The sequence below is a fragment of the Dipodomys merriami genome, unplaced genomic scaffold (assembly GCF_024711535.1).
Source record: "Dipodomys merriami isolate MVZ:Mamm:240054 unplaced genomic scaffold, mDipMer1.0.p SCAF_600, whole genome shotgun sequence".
Lineage (NCBI taxonomy): Eukaryota > Metazoa > Chordata > Mammalia > Rodentia > Heteromyidae > Dipodomys > Dipodomys merriami.
Window position 1 is genome coordinate 230,646 of NW_027206181.1, and position 19,580 is coordinate 250,225.

General features: G+C 37.8%; 1 pseudogene; it reads left to right on the forward strand.

The window, feature by feature from the left end:
• Window positions 1-9,818: 9,818 nt before the first annotated feature.
• LOC138814709 (zinc finger protein 280D pseudogene) lies at window positions 9,819-11,253 on the forward strand (annotated as a pseudogene).
• The last annotated feature ends 8,327 nt before the right edge of the window (window positions 11,254-19,580 follow it).

Below are 19,580 nucleotides of genomic sequence, written 5' to 3' on the forward strand. Positions count from 1 at the left end.
CATCCTACATATGTTGGACATAAAACTAGGAAGTTCACTATCCAGGTAGCCTAGGAATAAACAAATACAAGATTCTATCTCAAACACACACAAAGCAAAAATTGCTGGATGTGGCATGGTTCAAGTGATCAGATGCCTGCCTGGCAAATCCAAGGCTCTGAATTTGAATCCAAGTACTTACCTCAAAATATTAAAAATAAATAATATGAATTAATTCTCTAAATCACTTCTCAGTGCAATTATCTTATGTATTCTTCAAATAATCTTTTAGTGAAGGCAGAGAATTGATTAAACCAGATCAATATGATAGGTGAAATGAACCCAAGAATAAGTATTGAAATGTTTTATTTTCTTGCTTACAATTGTTTCTAACATATTTATAAGATTATTTCTTTGTACTGGGAATGCCTAGCTTCTTCATGGCTCACAGGCTGGTGTGCTCATGTGGACCCATTCACCAATTATGCCTGCTATGCCCCGAGTTCAGATCCCAGCCCTGCCAAAAGATTCATCTTGATGTCAGAAGCAAATCGTTGCCCTGTTTTCCTTTCCTGTGCAACTGCTGGGTTTCAGTTAGGATGGAGAATGCATGGGCCACCCTGTGGTCATGGGAATAAGTTGTTATACATGTCAGCCGAGTTATACATGTCATCATACACTCAAGAAAATACACAATACATCCATGAATAGCATACAAAATAAAAACCACAACTACACTTAATATACGATGCAGTCCACACACGGATGTGAATATATATCCCATGTTTCAATGATGCATTGAGGACTATTTTGGCCTCCCAGGGGCTCAATTTCAGTTCCTGGGAACAGCCCAGCTCCTTACTAGCTCACAGTCTGGTGTGATCACTTGGACCCAATGGGCAGTTGGGCTTCCTAGGACTCGAGTTCAAATCCCAGCACTGCCCAAATTCACCCTGATGTGAGAAGCCAGTCATTGCACTTGTTTTCATGTGCTGTGCAAATTCTGGGTCTCAGCTAGGATAGAGAAGGTATAGGCAACTCTACATTCATGGGAATAGGTTGTCATCCAGTTCACCACAGTTATATCTGTCAACCTATACTTAAGAAAATATACAATACATCAATGTCTAAGACACAAAATAAAGAGAATGAGTACACCAAATGCAAGATGTCGCCCTCTCATGTTTGGAAATATAGATCCTTTGTTTAATTATGAATTTATGACTATATTTGCCCCCACCAGGACTACATCACAGGTCCCAGGAATGGCCTACCTCCTTAGTGGTTCACAGGCTGGTGTGCTCACCATGACCCATTCACCAGTTGGGCCTGCTAGGCCTTGAATTCAAATTCCAGCATTGCCAAAAGATTCATTCTAATGTGAAAAGCCTATGGTTGCTGATGTTTTCCTGTTCTGTGAATGTCTTGACTCTCATTGAGGATGGAAAATGCTATATAAGCAAATCAGTAGCCATGGGAATAGGTTGTCATCCATGTAAACACAGTTATACCTGTCACCATATTCAATAAAATGCACAATACATCCATGAATAAGATAAATAAAAAATGAATAAAAAGTGTAACTACACTGAATGCAAGATGCATACCACACCTGTAGGTAAAGAGAGATCCTATGTTTAAAAAAGGTGGGCTTGCTATTTTGTCCAGTGCTGGGGCTTCAAATCAGGCCCTAAACCAGGCCTGACATTCTAGTCTTCAAGGATCGTGATCTTCCCCTTCCCCCTCAGTGCAACAGAGCTATCCAAACCTGAATTCATATCCCATCGCTCACAAATGATCCATCCTGATGTCAGAAGCCAGTTGTTGCACACCTTTTCCTCTCCTGTGAAAGTCCTGAGTCTCAACCAAGAAGAGGAATTCATAAGCAACCCTATAACCATAGGAACAGGTTGTCATCCATGTCAGCAAAGTTATACCTGTCACCATATTTAGTAAAATACAGAATACCTCCATGAATAGAGATAAAATAAGAAGAAGTTCACCGAACACAAGATGCTGAACAAACATGTATGTCAATATAGATCGTATGTTTAAATTATGAATTCATGACTATAGTGGACCACCCTGGCAATCAATGTAAGATCCTGGGAATGGCCTAGCTCGTTAGTTGCTCACAGGTTAGTGTGTTCACCTTGACTTATTGGCCACTTGGTCCTACTAGGACCTGAGTTAAGATCTCAGCACTACCAACAAGTGGATCATGGAGTAAGAAGCCAAGTGTGAAACTTATTTTCCTTTTCTCTGAATATCCTGGGTGATCCTGAGAATCCTGGCATGATGGAGAACATTTCTATAAATCTAGATGCTCTGTGATAGGATGTCATCAATGTAATAAATTTAAGGTGTTTCATCTTAGTACAATCAATGGTAAATAAATGAATAAAATAAAAAATACAAGAACAACCACATCCTATCTTTACAAGGTATATAAATAGTATGTTTCCAGAGCTAGGGCTTGAATACAGGACTAGTGAACAGGCCTAACTTTCTTATCTTCAAATATGGTGATCTTCCCCTTCATCAACATTGCTCCAGATTTACCCAGATCCTGAGTTCAAATCCAAATCCTGGAAGAATAAACAGCGTGAATTGCAAGCCAGGGAGCTAAATTTTTTTATTTTACTTTTCTCAATATGGCTGCTGATCTCAGGTCGTGGCAACTCTGCCTCAGCTTTGATCACCCTAGGCTGGGTTGCAGCCACTAGATCTACAGCTCCTCCTGGGAACCTAGACCCTCAGGCCTTGCAAGGAAAGCAATGCACAGAAAAAATATGGCCATTTTATGTTTTCTTCCTTTGCATGGTGACCCTCATGGGTCTGAATGACACTGTTGCAAAGGGTACTTCATCTTGCATTGCTGAAGGCTGCCAGACTATCAGGGATGCCATAGGCCCACGTGGCAACATAGACTCTGATTTCGAATCCCTGTCCTGACACCAACCAATGGCAGGAGCTACTAAGAAAATGGTTCCCATCCATAGGATTAACAATGGAATGTTGTCAATGTCACGGTTGAATGAATTGATCATGAATGATTCTCCTATAAAATTAGACAGCATCATTTCAGGAGGTTCATGCATTTTATTTAATATTTATGAAGCATTGAAAGAATATTATTACGTAAAGGAAGCAATAATTTCAGGACACTGATTTCATTAATAGTTTAAGGATGAAAACAATTAATTACATTACATTAATTACATGGAGGCATAATTAATACCCAGGGATTGGAAGGAATGTAGTCTATATAACTGAATACTGTATAAACTTCTCTGACACTCTATAAAGATATATATTTATTAGCGTACTGCCATCTGCATGTCAATCTTCTCTTATTTTGGTCACCCCTGGGGCTTGATCTGAAGTCCTGGGAACAACCTGTCAGCTCAATTTGCCCCAGGATGGCATGCTAACACTCACACATTCATGAATTGGGCCTTGTAGGCTTGGAGGTCTTGAGTTCAGATGCCAGCACTCCCAAAAATGAATCATGTAGTAAGAAGATGATGTGACAAGTTTTCCTGTTCAGTGAAAGTCCTGGGTGTCAGGTATGAAATGGAATACATATGCAGACCTATATCCTGTGTAATCAATGTGATCAATGTTTTATGTTCCATAATAGTCAATAAAATAAATGGTCAATACATGAATAAAACAACAAAATAAAATAACTACACTGAATGCAATATGGAGTCAACATATGTATATAAATATAAATCATATATGTAAATTGTACAGGAATAGATAGGATGTTTTCTAGTGTTGGAGATCTATTTTAGGCATAAGGAACAGACCTGAATTTCTTGACTTTAAGTAGGCCAGCTTCCCATTCCCACACAGTGCAACAGAGTTACCAAGACATTGAGTTTCAATCCCAGTCCTGGCAGAAAAATGGTACCTTTGCAGTATGTGATGCCCAATTCTTAAGCATTTCATTATGCCTCCATTTTATGAATGTGATTGTTTAACTGCTTAATAAAGAATTAACAAAAATCGATCAGTATTCTATAATATAATTGTGTATAATTTTATCCTAGAATCATTCAAGAACAGCCCAACATGACATATATCACATTCCATTGGTATTCCTATGGATAGAAATGAGTTCCTTAGGATCTCCAGCCATTTGGAGGTGGCAGGACCAGGATTCCAACTGTGAGCTCCAGCTCCCACCACTTCAACCTGGGGATAGGGTACTCACCAGTCTGTCCAAGAATATCAGCAAGACCAATGATTAGACAGGCACCAGTGGCTCTCAGCAGTCCTCCTTGATACTTACAAGGCTGTGATGGGAGGATCATGGTCAAAGTCATCCTAGTCAGGAAAGTCCTTGAGACCTCTGTCCAACTTCAGTGCCAACAAAGCCAGAAGTCCAGGGCTCCAGTGTGGAGGGCGAGCCTTGAGCAAAAGCAGTGTACAGACTGTGCCCAGATCCTGAGTTCAAGGTCCGGGTCTGGCAACAAAAAGTCATACAGAACAATCTGTGCAGCCATCCAGCTAAAGCAGGTCACCATCTCATCTCCAACTGAATTAGACATTGTTCCTTGGGAAAAGATCTGGGGGAGCTGCTATCTTCTTGACTCCGCCCATGCTGCTCGCATCACAGAATTCTGGCCACACCCCCATTCTTTCATGGTTATTTCTGACCAATGGGATACAAGAATGGTGATCACGCCCACATTCCATGCTGCCTAGTAGCACCCGGGATTCCCTCTGTTAGTTTACAACACTACCAGCAGTTGAGGAAAGTAGAGGTGGCTGAGTGGTGAGGAAGAGACTCAAGCAACTTTGGACTATGGTAGGAAATTGAGATGCCTGCCCGCACCCTCGCTCCCTCCTCACCTTTCCAAGTTGCAGGATTTCAAACCTCAGGCAATGGTGCACTGCCAGCCTGCCTAAAGCCCTTGCCTGGTCCCTGATCTTGGTTCTCTGCTCTTGGCCCATGTGTTTGCAATGCCGCTGCCATTGCTGCTTGCCCCACCTGGAGCAGCCCCCAGCAGCTTTTCTCAGCAGCACAGGTGAGTGGCTGCCCCCAAATCACCACTACCTGGGCTCAGACACCCCTCTGGGGGCACCATGATCCCATGCTTGTTTCCTCATCCTGGCTCTGCGGAGCCACCTTTCTGTCTTGGGCATTTCTGAAATAGAAACTCAATATATGCTTTAGTTGGACTGGATCGAGGTCCTCCTATCTGGGACAGGTATGCTCCACCAGGCCTGGTCCTCTGTAGTTGGGATGGTAAACATGTAGCCCCATACTCAGTCATCGATTTAGATGGATTATCCCAAACTTTTAGTCCACAGCAGCCGATTCTTGACCACAGGTGAAGCTCTGGGTAGGGCCACAACCATCAGACCTCATTTTCCTCACAGGACAGTTTTGAGGAAAAAAGGGATTTATAGAGAGGGAATCTCTGGAGCATGGCTTGGCATGGAGGGAGTGGCATTCAGAGAAGGTTCTCTGCAATTCTGTGAGCAAATGACAGGAAGATACCCACAAAGAGCTCAGGTGGGGCCAGTTATTAATCATGCAACAGCTGAGGATTTTGAAAAAAAACATGGCTCTTTTTAATCATTACGCTATCCCCATGAGGAAGGGGATCCTTCACTGTGTTGAATTTTGCATCTGGGGAAACCGAAGCACAGAGAAGTCAGGTGACCTCCTTATGATTTCAACTTCACAGGACGCTCGGCCTGACTTCACTACCATGCTCCCTAGGACAATGGGTGCTATTCAATACCACTTCTTGTAGTAGGAAGTCTACTTCTTGTCAGTTGTGGGGTTTGAACCCTAAGCATGGGCACTGATCTTAAGCTCCTCAGCAAAAGGCTAGTGCTCTATCACTTGAGCCCACAGCACCACCTCTGGTTTTCTGGTGGTTCTTTGGAAATAAAAGTCTCAAAGACGTTCCTGCGGGGGCTGGCTATGAACCATGATCCTCATATGTCAGCCTCCAGTGTAGTTAGGATTAGAGTTCTGAGCCACCGACACAACTTAATTTTAATTCTGACTTCTCTCTCTCTCTTTTACAAAAACTGGTTGAATAGGTGCTGGAGGAGGGGGTCCAGCATCCCCATGTGGCTGGAATCCAAGGTGACCCTCTCATTCTGGAGGTGGGCTGTGGGTCAGGAGCTGTCCCGCTCAGCCTGTTGAAACAGCTCCCTGAGGTAAGCCCCACTATTCCCTAGCTAGACCATGAAATTCATTGTCCATCCAGCCTTACTGGACTTATTGAATTGTATTGCTTTCTACATCATTTTCTATCACCTGACCAAACTTATGATACAGAGTTACGGAGTGAAAATGTAATGCCTTCTTAAGAAAGTCATTTAGGGCTCTGGGAATGTGGCTTCATGGTATGGTGATTCCCTAGCATGCATGAAACCCTGGGTTCAATTCCACAGTAACACAGAAAAAAGAAAAACACTAGAAGGAATGCTGTGCCTCAAGTGGAAGAGTGCTAGCCTTGAGAAAAAAAAAGCTCAGGAATAATTCCCTACCCCTGAGTTTAAGCCCCAGGACCGGCAAAACAATTAGTAAATGGAAAATAAAGAACCCATACTTGAAATATATAATTGCTACTTCCATACTGACACCTGATAATAGCCTCTAATTCATGTATTTTACTTAGGATACTGTGTTGAAAAAAGTTTTGTTCATTAAGTCACAGCAATTAATGCCAGGAATGTGCTTAGATGTCAGCTGAAGATTGATTCTGGAAATTCAAGGATTCAAGGATTTTGGGTCATCACTGCTAATCACAAAGTGAAAAGTAGTCTAAGTGTGATTTTGAAATCTTTTTGATCAGTTTTGGCATCAAAAATGCAGAGGGTAATTAATAGTTGTGACAGAAAATAAGGAGTAACTCCAGATGTAAGGAAAAAATGATAGTAAATAAGGTATACCAGAAACTGGTCTAGAGAACCATTTTTGGTTATTGAAGAACTAGTTGTCAACTAGGTTTTTGCTCATTGCCTTTATCATTCTAAATCTCTTAGGCTAGTTCTTAATCTCTGCGTGATAAATGTTTCTCCTTTTTTTTTTTTTTTTTACTTCTGTGCCTTTTTTCCTCTTTCTTCTTTTTTAAATTTTTTTATTTTTTTAATTTTAATTTTAATTTTTTGTGAACATACTGTACAGAGGGGTTACAATAACTGGACAAGATAATGAGTACATTTATCAATCATTGCAGCCTCCTCCATTGTTGACCTTTCACATCCCTTCCCATCCTCTCCCCAACCCCGAACCCGAACTCCTCCACTCCGCACCAAAGTTGTAAAGTTCGTTTTTGTCATGAAAACTTGTACTTCTCATAGTTGCATCGGGTCCAGCTGTATCCTTAAATGACTTGTTTTTCCACATCTCCTCCACAAATTATAACGACATCAAATATAATGAAAGCAGTGGTTGTACTGTGGGGGAGGGACATACAAAGCAACAAAGATAAACTTATAAGTGAGTTAGAAACAAATGCATGAAAAAAACATTTAAATACATATCAAGGGTTCATTTTCCTAAGATCACATTATCTGACCTTTACTGCTTGACTCATACATATATTTGATATTGCAAATAAGGGAACCCATGGGACCTATGTTTTTTTGGGCTTGGCTTACTTCACTTAATACAATTTTTTCCAAGCCTTTCCATTTCCTAACAAATGGGACAATGTCATTCTTTCTGATGGAGGAATAGAATTCCATTGTGTATATATAACACATTTTCTTGATCCATTCATCTACTGAGGGGCATCTGGGTTGGTTCCATATCTTAGCTATAGTAAATAATGCTACAATAAACATAGTTGTACTGTTAGCTTTAGTGTGGTCTTGTTTGTGAACATTTGGGTAAATGCCCAAAAGTGGGATTGCTGGGTCATAGCAGAGCTCTATTTGAAGTCTTCAGGAACCTCCATACTGCTTTACAAAGTGGTTGAACAAGTTTACACTCCGACCAACAATGAAGTAAGGTTCCCTTCTGTCCACATCCCCTCCAGCATCTGTTGTTGTTGGAGTTCTTGATTATAGCCATTCTAACTGGTGTGAGGTGGTATCTCAATGTTGTTTTGATTTGCATTTCTTTTATGGCTAGGGAGGTTGAGCATTTCCTCATGTGCCTATTGGCCATCCTTCTTTCTTCTTCAGAGAAATTTCTTTTTAAATCTTTAGGCCACTTATTTATTGGGCAGTTGTTTCTTTGAGGATATGTTGTTGGGGGATTTAACTTTTTGAGTTCCAAGTATATTTGAGATATGAGACCCTTGTCCATTGTATGGCTAGTGAAGATCTTCTCACAATCCATGGGCTTTATATTAATCTTGTTAGCTAGGTCCTTTGCGAGGCAGAAGCTCTGCAACTTCATGCAATCACATTTGTCCAACCTTTCTTTGATTTGTTGTGTTTCCTGGTCTCTATTAAGAAAATTTCGGCCTGAGCCAAGGAGGCCTAGGATTTCTCCTATTCCATCCTGTAACGTTTTCAGAGTGTCTGCTTTGACTCCGAGGTCTTTGATCCATTTGGAGTTTATTCTGGTGTAGGGTGTTATATAAGGATCTAGTTTTAGTTTTCTACAAGTAGTTAACCAATTTTGCCAGCACCATTTACGGAAGAGACTGTCTTTCTTCAATCCTATTATTTTAGTACCCTTATCGAAGATTAATTGGCTATAGGTCTATAGGTTCATTTCTGAGTTTTCAATTCTATTCCATTGGTCCTGAGGACTGTTCTTATGCCAGTAACAAGCTCTTTTGGTTACTATGGCTTTATAGTAGAGTTTGAAATTTGTTATTGATATTCCACCAGCAGTGTTCTTTCCGTTGAGGAGTGTTTTTGCTATTTGTGGTCTTTTATTGTTCCATATGAATTTTTGGATTGCCTCTTTTATTTCCTTGAAGAATGAGGTTGGAATTTTGATCGGTATCGCATTGAATTTGTAGATACCCTTGGGAAGTATTGCCATTTTCATGATGTTAATCTTTCCAATCCAGGAGCATGGGAGATTTTGCCATTTTCTAAGTTCTGTTTTGATTTCCTTCTTCAAGATTTTAAAGTTTTCATCATATAGTTCCTTCACTTCTTTGGTTAAGTTAATTCCTAGGTATTTTATTTTTTGAGGTGCTATTACAAATGGAGTTACTTTCCTAATTTTATCCACACTTTTCTCATTGTTGGCATTCAGAAAAGACATTGATTTTGGGGGGTTAAATTTATGCCCTACTATCTTGCCAAAATTTTGAATCAGCTTGAGTAATTTGGGAGTGGAGTCCATGGGATTCTTTAAATACAAGATCATGTCATCTTCAAAGAGCGAGAGTTTTATTTCTTCTTTCACTATTTGGATCCCCTTTATGTTTTTGATCTTGTCTTATTGCTGTAGCTAGGCATTCTAATACTAGATTGAAGAGAATTGGAGAGAGTGGACATCCTTGTCTTGTTCCTGAGTTAAGAGGAAATGGGTTTAGTTTTTGACCATTAAGTATAATGCTGGCTGTAGGTTTGTCATACAGAGCCTTTATTATATTGAGTAATGTTCCATGGATTCATAATTTTTCCAAAACCTTCATGATAATCAGGTGTTGGGGCGCTGCGCCAGCTTCCCTCCCCCCCACTTCCTCCCATGTCTCCCCTCCCCCTCTCCCAGTTCCCATGGGTCAGTCTGCTGGCTCCACAATGGGAGCCGCCACCGCCCCCGCTGCTGCCGCTGCAGCTTGATAGTTTTTCGCGCTCCTCCTTTTTCTCCTCCTCCTCTGCCTCCTCCTCTTTCTCCTCCTCTTTTAGGGCTCCAGTCAGGCCGAGCCGGCTCTGCTCACGAAAATTCAGACATGGCAGAACTTTTTATGGAATGTGAAGAAGAGCTAGAGCCATGGCAGAAGAAAATAAAAGAAGTTGAGGATGATGACAATGATGAGCCAATCTTTGTTGGAGAGATAGCAAGTTCAAAACCAGCAATTTCAAATATTTTGAACAGAGTTAACCCAGCTCATATTCAAGGGGAATAAGAATGGTGCGCTCAGTCGAGGTATTTCTGCTGCATTCAAGTCTACAAGTCAACACAATACGAACCCATCAAATCAAGTTGCTGCCTCGCCAGTAAATTTTCATCTGAATCTAGATCTTCAGATAGCTCTGTTATTGTAGAGCCTTTTTCTAAACCTGGCTATTTAACAAAGTCATCCCGAGTTGTATCTAGTAATTCTTCTGAGTTACTGTTTGACTTGACCCAGAATACAGAATTACCACAGTACCAAGGGATACCAACAATTTCTGTAGCAGGTCTGAATGAAAATTTGTTTTTATCAAAACGTCCTTCTGCTTCTGAACAGTGTAAATCCAAAAAATCCCAAGCCTGGTGAAAGTGTTTCTGTAACAGATTCCTCAGCTGTATTCCCTGTAGTTAAAACTCCTTCACTGATTTCTCCCCAAGCTATGCCATCAAAAGGTGAAAATACTTCATCAAATTAATCTAAAGATGGAACGCCTTTTCCACGAGCTTGTCCAAAGTGCAATATTGATTTCAATCTTCTGGATCCTATGAAAAATCACATGCAGTATTGTTGTCCAGACATGATAAATGACTTTTTGGGACCAGATAAAACAGAAAACTCAAATACAGCAAATAAAGCTATGACTGCTGATTCAGAGAAAGGAAAATTGATCATGTTAGTTAATGACTTTTATTATGGAAAACATGAAGGAGATATCCAGGAAGAACAGAAGACTCATACAACCTTTAAATGCTTCAGTTGCTTGAAAGTTCTCAAAAATAATATTAGGTTTATGAACCACATGAAACACCACTTGGAACTTGAGAAGCAGAGCAGTGAGAGCTGGGAAAACCACACCACCTGCAAGCACTGCTACCGGCAATTTCCCACACCCTTCCAGCTGCAGTGCCACATCGAGAGTACACACACTCCTCACGACTTTTCTACCATTTGTAAAATCTGTGAATCATCATTTGAAACAGAACATGTTCTTTTACAACATATGAAGGACAATCATAAACCCGGTGAGATGCCATATATCTTCCAGGTTTGCAATTATAGATCATCATCATTTTCTGATGTAGAAACTCATTTTCGAACATCTCATGAAAACACTAAGAATTTACCTTGTCCATTTTGCCTCAAAGTTATCAAAATTGCAACACCCTATAAGCATCATTATATGAAGCATCAGAAAAAAGGAATACATCGTTGTACAAAATGCAGACTGCAATTTTTGACCTGCAAGGAGAAAACACTTCCTATTTGATGCTATTACATTTTTTAAATTAATAAGCATTCTCTACGTGATCACTTGAGGGGTTAACTCTTTCTATAAATGTGTTTAATCACTCTAGAGTACTGTATCAAACATCCATAATCATTATCAAGAACTTGTGATTGAGATGAGAAAGAAATATCTAGATTTCTCGCTTCTCTTTTCCTCTTCTCCTTTTTCTAGTGAGAATTCTCAGCCTTTCTCCAAATTCTCCTATTAATAAAGAAAGAATGACACATTGTGGATATCAAGCAAAAGGCTCCAAAGCCTGAGTTTTATTGTTTCAGAAATAGATGAAATAAATCAGAGTGGCCCAAGGAAGAAGAAAAGCAAGATGTTTCCCTTTCTGGCTTCAACAATAGAGACTGAACACGACTCTAAACATCTAATAAACAATTTTCCTTAGCTAATTTTTAAAAAATATTGTTTTTTAATAAATAATAATTTTAACAATTAAAAAATTTAAAATATGTAGTAATTTGCTGTTTGCTTTTAGTAGGCATGAAATAAGACTGCATTAACATTGTGTGAGTTGAGAGGCTAAATTTTATCAGAATCCAAACAAAATGAAAAATATATGATTTTAAGAAAATAGCTTTTAGGTATATTTTCAACATGACATACACACAGGGACATCTTTTTTCTTCTTTTCCTCTCCACACTTCAATAAGCAGTTCATGTAATTCAAATAGCTGTGTTTCTTTCAGAAATAGATTACACATAAACAAGTTAAAAGATGAGAACCAGTATTGGTGGTGCATTCTTTAAAAATAGCAGTCAAATAACTATTAACCATAATTCCAAAATACTAATCAAATGCTTTTGAAAAGAGAAGATTGTAAGCAGAATATACAAAAAGTGATAGTGCCAGCACTGCTTCAGGAGCTGCTGTCTGATATTTAAGATTTCTAGTAAATGACAATTTTTAATCAGGATTAAATGCTTTCAGGAACCAAATTTTTTCTAGTTATATTTTATTGAAGGAATATGTTGTTCAAAATTAATGAAAGGGTAACAGGTTATAACCTGTAGAAAGAATGCTTACACACTCATTGTGGTAGGCATTAAATACCTTCCCAAAATATCTATAGTACACAAATTTGAATAATTATCAGATGGGCAAAGTATACTCAAAAGTCCCAGTTGTACTTCGAAAGGGACATCATTAGGTAAGAAACATCAGAAAGATGTAAAGATGCTACATTAGAAGATTAAGAAAAAGACAAGAACAAACATACTGAAGTTTCTGGGAAGCGGAACAGGAAGTATATGGCTTTTCCACTAGATTCACCTGAAAAATATTTTAGCTCTGTAGGAGGCTCTATTTTAATCTAGTGAGACTTATTTTGGATTTCTGTCCTTTAGAAATGTAAATGATAAATACGGATTATTCAACACAATTATCTTGTAAAAATATTTTACAGCAGATTTGGTGTAGTAAGCTAAATCAACTACAGCCTTTTCCTGATGCAACTACAAGGATACCATGAATCCTAGTTTCTGAGAATAAGAAAAAGTTGCCACCAGCTTTATACACATGTAAGATGTACATACTACTAAGGGCCTTGCATTAATGAAGTCTTGAATTCCTAAATAATATTTAAACAAGAAGCTCCCTATCTTCATTTTCATATTTGGGGATCACTAAGTACCAAAGTTATGTGGAAGGCTAGGGTAAGAATATAGAAATGAAATATGTCTCCTGTCATCATAAAGATAAATTATGTTATTTTGATTTACAGTTTCTAAGATAATAAAAAATAAGGTAAAACCGAAATGGTAACTCAATCTTTTCTCCTTCCTAACTTTCCAACAGAAATTAGAGAATCCAGTAAAGATAAGCAATCCCAGGATAGTATAGGATGTTATAGGATCACCGGATGGTGAAAAAGAAGTTAACAAAAATGGGTTCCATGGAACAATGGGAAAAAATATCTACACCTACAGATTGTGATATAGCTAGAAAATAGTTTTCCCTATGCTAAGTCTTTGACATTTTAGCTACTTTCATCCCTTAGGAAATGACTTTATTAATACTCAAGGGTTTGCAGCTTATATCCCAGCAACAAATAATGCTTCTAAATGTAAACAAGCATGATACTAAGAGTAACCAAGGCTACTTGCATTGCTATAGCTGATAAAGTAGAATGATCTTGGGGAATAGTCAAGCAATCTTGAACTTTTTTATACCTTTCTTCTTCTCCAACACAAGAAGTCCTAGTCTAGATATGTAAAATTTCAATAAAAGATTTTTATACTTTTTATCGTTCACATTAAAGCAAATACACTTTTACTCTTTGCAAGCCTGACTTTGAACCAGTCAGACCCTCACCATATTTTATAGACAAACGTTTACTGCTTTGGCTTAGGCGTTTTCTTTCCTTTGGTTGTTGCTCTCTATTATTTTGACAACTACATAGAAAAAAAGATAAATCCATTTTACTTATGTTGGATTGTTCAAAGTCTAGCTGTCTTCAGTTTTCTGTTCCCTTCTTCACTGTTAATTGAAGTTTAATTATTGCCCTTTAAATGATAACAAAAACGTGATACTTTAATGTATATTCTCATTGAAACCAGTGAATACAGGAGTGTAGGCGATTGTTTTATAATTGTTTCAAATATTTTCCTTGGCTATTTTCATTATTCCCTTTGTTCCTGTCTTTAATCAGGAACACAAGGTTACACAAAAGAGCTTCCTAAGGAATAGGATGTTAGGCAGAAAAAAACAGATATATAATTAAAGGTTTTCATCTCTTAAGAGACTGAAAAGCTCAGAAGACATTGTGTTATTACTTGTACAGTTAAGATGACTTGAATGTTTTGGTTCTTAAAATAATTCAAATGAATGTAAAATGTTACAGTTGTTCCAAAAAATGAGTATGGTTTATATTTTTCTGCTTCAATGAGATGAAACCTCTTACAAGGTTGGAGGGCATATTTATTTTAGGGTAGAAGGGGTAATCTTAGAAAGCCAAGGGAGATTCCTAAAACAACACTGCCTATCACATATTAGTTAATTATATTTATGACATATAAGTATATAAACATACAAATATGAATTGAGTGAGAAATGTGTGATTTACACAATTGATTCAATGACATTTAAAACCAGAGTTCACTTCTCTACGTTTATATATACTAGTATATCTAGTGAGGATTTAAAGGTTTTTATAATACATATTTTAACATTTATACCAAAATATTAGTTTATTTGTAACTGTTTACTTTTAATTTTTGTCGGTCATGGAGCTTGAAATCTTGACCTGGACGATGTCGGTCAGGTCTTCAGTTCAAGACTAGTTATCTACCACTTGAGCAACAGCCAGTTTTCTGGTGGGTCATTGGAGGTAAGGGTCTCATGGTCTTTCCTGCCTAGGCTGGCTTTGAACCATGATTCTCAGCTCTCAGCCTCCTTAGTAAATAGCGTTACAAGTATGAGCCATTGGAGCCTAGCAACATAATTATTTTTTACACATTTATGAAATATGGAGTGATATTCCCATTCATTTATATGTTGTTTAATGATCAAGCCACATCATATCCATTAATTTCTGCATGTAACATTTCTTTATGGGGAGAATGCTCAAAAAGTTATCTTCTGACTGTGATGAAATATCTATTCTTAAGTATAATCACTTTGCTTCTTGTAGTATAAAATTAATATATTTACTTTTAATCATGGAAGTTTGCTAATTAAAGTTATATAAAACATGAATTGTAAAGTGAAAGAAATTCATAGTTCCTTTGCTTGTTTAAAGAAAATAATTATGCATTTTTTCAATTATATTTCTTTGGGAATGTGTAGCATTCATTGATTTAACTGTTAAAATTGATAACAGTTACATTATATCAAGTAGATTCAAATTGTATTTGAAAATTACACACTTAAAACAAATATACTTCACTTTCTTCTAAGACATAATTAAAATAATAGTATAGCAAAGCTTGGTGTCAGTTGTTCATGTGTAGAATCATAGAAACTCAGGAAGCTAACACCTGAATATTTTAGCTCAATATCAGTCCAAACAGAAAAAAATGTGAAAATTTAACTCCAATTAGCCAGCAGGAGGCAGAAGGTGAGGATGTGGCTCAAGGAATAGCGTGTCATCAGCCCTGAGCAAAAAATACAAGGGAGACCATTAAACATTGTGTTCAAGCACTAAAAATGGAATATACACAAAAGACAACAACAAAAAAATAGTATGAGCATCAGTAATGAAGACAAAATAGTAGAAAAGATCATGAGAAATGTTGTGAAAACATCTGGAAGACAGAAATTATTAGACAGAATTTTGATTCATGAGAGGTAAAAGTAACAGTATAATTTGGACAATCTCATTGTAGTCATATGTGTTGAAACATGGCTATTAGGTAACATGTGAAAGAGCAGACTGGATTACCTGTAACTAGGCATTATCTCACTCTGCAAAAATCTAAAATCGTGCTTGTTAATTTAAAAAAACCTCATGTTAGAGACTGTTTGGTCCACAAAGAATGGGGTCCTTATTTTGAGGCTTCAGACCAGTGCTTTTTTTTTTTTATAACCACACCTGTTTTACCCCTCTTCCCTGGTGCAGGTATACCTTACTAAGCTGGCACCAAGCCAAGGCTTTGAACTAGACCTCCCTGCCTTTTTACATTTAGAAGCATTATTTGTTGCTGGGTTATAAGCTACAAACCCTTGAGTATTAATAAAATCATTTCCTAAGAGATGACAGTAGCTGTGTAAACAAACCTAAACTGTCAAAGACTTAGGATAGTGAAAACTAATTTCTGGCTATATCACAATCTGTAGGTGTAGATTTTGTTTCCCATTGTTCCATGGGACCCATTTTTGTTAACAAATCGTATTCTGCTGTCTTTTCATAAGAAATCATACAGGTGATTTTTTGCCTCTTATTCAATTATATCTAATATTTTAAAGTAGATTTGTCCTAATATAATATTAATTTAATCAATCATTTCATTAGGGTGATGGTGGTCTGATTTTTTTTCCAGTACATCTTATCGCTTACAATAAATGAGAACATGTTGTTTCAGTATCCTATTAATATAACAAAATACATTATAAAATTAACTTAAAAGGAGGAAAGATAAATCTTGACTTCTGATTTTATACATTTCATTGTATGTTTCTCATCCTCATTGCTTTGGATTGCTGGTGGCACAGTACCCCATGTCAGGAACATGTGATGGATTATTTGTATTCATGGAAGCGAGGAAGTAAAGAAGAGGTGGAATAGGAGTGGGGGAAGGGAGAAAGAGGAGCAGGGGAAGAGGGAGAGGGAGAAGGAAAAAGAGAAGGAGAAAGAGAATTAAAAGAAGGAAGAGGAAGAAAGGACTTTGATGTTAACATCCTCTTTGATCACAAGTTCTCAGTGACCAAATCTTTATGACTATGCCCACTTGAAAGGGTTCACCTTTTTACGGCAACATAGTGAAAGCTAATTATTAATCCCAATCCTTTTTGTTTTCAGATTTCATTTATTGCGTGGTGGATAGATACATCTATACAATTGTGATAACTTCTGTTCCTAAATGTTTACATGACTTAATCAGAGAAGCTATTTGGCATAAAGGGGGTTGGGTTATACAATTGCTGGAGAAATGAATGAAATATTTAGAGTACAAATGCTTTTAATTTGACAGATAAGGAAGTTTCAAGAGATTTCATTTTTTTTAATTTAATTTTATTTAATTGTGAACATACTGTACAGAGGAGTTACAATTACATGGGCAGGATAATGCGTACATTTCTTACCAAGCATTGCAGCCTCCTCCTTTGTTTACCCTTCACATCCCTTCCCAGGCTTCCCCCTCCCCCCATCCCAAACCTTCACCTTCCCCCCCTCCCCCATCCCCCTCCCGAACTGACGTTGTAAAGCTCGTTTTGGACATGACAACTTGTACTTCTCATTGTTGCAACAGGTTCACCTGTATCCTTAAACAACTGGTTTTTCCCCATCTCCTCCAGTTATACTGACATCAAATATAGTGAAAGCAGGGGTTGTACTGTGGGGGAGGGACATACAAAGCAACAAAGAGATAATCTTATAAATGCTTTAGAAACACATGCATAAAAGAAAAAAACATTAAAATACACATCTAAGGGTTCATTTTCCTGACATCACATTATCTGACCTTTTCCGCTTGACTCATACATATACTAGATATTACAAATAAGGGAAACCATGGGACCTATGTTTCTTTGGGCCTGGCTTAATTCACTTAATATAATTTTTTACAAATTTTTCCGTTTCCTAACAAATGGGGCAATGTCATTCTTTCTGATGGAGGCATAGAATTCCATTGTGTATATATACCACATTTTCATGATCCATTCATCTACTGAGCGGCATCTGGGTTGGTTCCATATCTTAGCTATGGTAAATACTGCTGCAATAAACACAGTTGTGCTGGTAGCTTTAGTGTGGTCTTGTTTGTAAACATTTGGGTAAATGCCCAAAAGTGGGATTGCTGGGTCATAGGGGAGTTCTATGTGAAGTCTTTTAAGAAACCCCCATACTGCTTTCCAAAGTGGTTGAACAAGTTTACATTCCCACCAACAATGAAGTAAGGTTCCTTTCTGTCCACATCCCCTCCAGCATCTGTTGTTGTTAGAGTTCTTGATTTTTGCCGTTCTAACTGGAGTGAGGTGATATCTCAATGTTGTTTTGATTTGCATTTCTTTTATGGCTAGGGATGTTGAACATTTCTTCAAGTGTCTATTGGCCATCCTTCTTTCTTATTCAGAGAAGTTTCTCTTTAAATCTTTAGCCCACTTACTTATTGTGCAGTTGTTTCTTTGAGGATTTGTTGTTGGGGGATTTAATTTTTTTGAGTTCCAAGTATATTTTAGATATGAGACCCTTGGCCGTTGTATGGCTAGTAAAGATCTTCTCCCAATCCTTGGGCTTTCTATTGATCTTGCTAGCTATGTCATTTGCCCTGCAAAAGCTCTGCATCTTTATGCAATCCCATTTTTCCAACCTTTCTTTGATTTGTTGTGTTTCCGGGTCTCTATTCAGAAAATTTCGGCCTGAGCCAAGGAGACCTAGGGTTTCTCCTATTCCATCCTGTAATGTTTTCAGAGTGTCTGCTTTGAGTTCAAGGTCTTTGATCAATTTTGAGTTGATTCAGGTGCAGGGTGATATATAAGGTTCTAGCTTAAGTTTTCTACATGTAGTTAACCAATTTTGCCAGCACCATTTACTGAAGAGGTTGTCTTTCTTCCATTCTATTGTTTTAGCTCCCTTATCGAATATTAGATGGCTATAGGTCTATAGGTTCATTTCTGGGTTTTCAATTCTATTCCATTGGTCCTCAGGTCTGTTCTTATGCCAATACCAAGCTGTTTTGATAACTATGGCTTTATAGTAGAGTTTGAAGTTTGGTATTGATATTCCTCCAGCAGTGTTCTTTCCATGGAGGAGCGTTTTTGCTATTTGGGGTCTTTTATTGTTCCATATGAATTTGTGGTTTGCCTCTTCTATTTCCTTGAAGAATGAGCTTGGAATTTTGATAGGTATTGCGTTGAATTTGTACATAGCCTTGGGAAGAATTGCCATTTTCACAATGTTAATCTTTCCAATCCAGGATCATGGGAGGTTTTGCCATTTTTTAAGTTCTGTGTTGATTTCCTTTTTTAAGATTTTAAAGTTTTCATCATAGAGGTCCTTCACTCCTTCGGTTAAGTTAATTCCTAGGTATTTTATTTTTTGTGGGGCTATTACAAATGGAGTTGCTTTCCTAATTTCAGGCACACTTTTCTCATTGTTGGCATATAGAAAAGCCATTGATTTTTGGGGGTTAATTTTATAACCTGCTACGTTGCCAATGTTTTGAATCAGCTTGAGTAATTTGGGCGTGGAGTCAATGGGATTCTTTAAATACAAGATCATGTCATCTGCAAAGAGGGAGAGTTTTATTTCTTCTTTCCCTATTTGGATCCCCTTTATGTCTGCATCTTGTCTTATTGCTGTAGCTAGGCATTCTAATACTAGATTGAAGAGAAGTGGAGAGAGTGGGCATCCTTGTCTTGTTCCTGAGTTAAGAGGAAATGGCTTTAGTTTTTAACCATTGAGTATAATGCTGACTGTAGGTTTGTCATATACAGCCTTTATTGTATTGAGGAATGTTTTGAGGAAGGTTTTATCAAAACCTTCATCATAAAGGGGTGTTGGATCTTCTTGAATGCTTTTTCTGCATCTATTGAGATAACCATGTGGTTCTTATTCTTTCTCCTGTTGATGTGATGAATAATATTAATTGATTTGCGTATATTGAACCAGCTTTGCATCCCTGAAATGAATCCTGTT